We start from the raw sequence: 1,724 nt of genomic DNA, 5'->3' as shown, positions 1-1,724 counted from the left end.
TTTTTGGAGGTCAGGTTCCCGAGGGAGGCCTCCAATCTCCTTGGAAATGTAGTTGCAGGGTGTCTGAGCCACACCCAACTTGTGTACCTGTCACCAAACTCAGGTCCTCTCTAGGAAGAGCAGTTAGTGCTTTTAACCAGCCATCTTTCCAACCTCCAAGTGACGGTAATGCTCCTCTAAATCCTCTGCTCTACGTGTTTACTCCACAGAATTCTCCGCCCACCAACCTGAGGAAAACCAGCTTTTAATTTTTTCATAGTACCCACCCGAGAATTGTTCTAAGTCACTTCTCAGGATTGCCTCAGTTTCCCTTGCAGCACAGGGTGTGGAGACATTAAGGGGTGTAGAGACTTTTGGAGGGCAGAGTTATCAACAAAAAGACTAGGTATGGTCATGTGCACCTGTAACACTAACACTTGGAAGGAGGAGGAAGGGTCAGGAGGAGTACCGACGCCATCCTCTCCTCATTATGAATATCTGACCAGCCTGGGCTACATGTGACCCTGCTTCAGAAAGAAAAGAAAGAAACTAGCTAGCGAAGTGCCCAAGCCTGAGGGCCCGAGTTTGGTTCCTGGGACTCACATAGTAGAAGGAGAAAACAAACTCCTGCAGGCTGTCTTCCAAGCTCCACATGTGCACCGAGGCGTACACACACAGACACACACTAGAATGTAATAAGATGGAAGACACACAGTGGATCTCTGGATTAGAGGTCAGTGCTCCAGGCCAGCCAAAACCAAAGCATAGCACTGTCCACACTGGTGTGACCATGCCTTGGCAGTGGTAACTCCTTCTTAGAGCTGGGAAATTAGGGGAAAACCACTGGGCTCTGCAAGCAAGCAGTTATGCATGCTTGAACATGCTCACAGGAAACAGTAGGGCTGGTGCTCTGGATTTCTGACCCACTACCCCAACCTTCAGCAGATAAACGTCTTTCAGACACAAAAGTGATAATTATGTTGATTACAGTCACACTTAAACAGCGCTTGCTCTTCGCCAGGTGCTGATCTACTCTAAATGTGCTGAGTGCGTTGGCTAACTCTGAGGTGGGCAGACATATTATGGCTACACAGCACAGTATTTGTCCTGGACATCATAGATTTATATTTGTCAACTTCCAGCAGGTGGCAGTAAAATACTTTGTCCTACCCTGGTGGGTCCTTCTGTCCACCCACCCACTTACAGCCCACCCCATACTCCCCTGCTCCACCCCACAATTTCTTTTGGAGTCCAGTCTGGCTGGAAGTCACAAGATAGCTAAGGAGAAGCTGGCTTTGAATCCCTGATCCTCCTGCCTCCACCTCCCCAGTTCAGGGAATACAGATGTGTATGTACTTCGGCATCCAGTTTTAAGTGTCTTTTTTTTTTTAAAAAGATTTATTTATTTATTATATGTAAGTACACTGTAGCTGTCTTCAGACACTCCAGAAGAGAGAGTCAGATCTCGTTACGGATGGTTGTGAGCCACCATGTGGTTGCTGGGATTTGAACTCCGGACCTTCGGAAGAGCAGTCAGGTGCTCTTACCCACTGAGCCATCTCACCAGCCCCAGTTTTAAGTGTCTTAAGGAAAGGGCGCATCTTTTTTCCTTTTGTTTGTGTGTTTTTGTTTTTGTTTTGTTTTGTTTTGTTTGGCTTTTTGAGACAGGGTTTCTCTGTATAGCTCTGGCTGTCCTGGAACTCACTTTGTAGACCAGGCTGGCCTCGAACTCAGAAATCCGCCTG

This window comes from Mus caroli, chromosome 7, assembly GCF_900094665.2.
Source record: "Mus caroli chromosome 7, CAROLI_EIJ_v1.1, whole genome shotgun sequence".
Lineage (NCBI taxonomy): Eukaryota > Metazoa > Chordata > Mammalia > Rodentia > Muridae > Mus > Mus caroli.
This window is presented reverse-complemented; position numbering follows the sequence as displayed.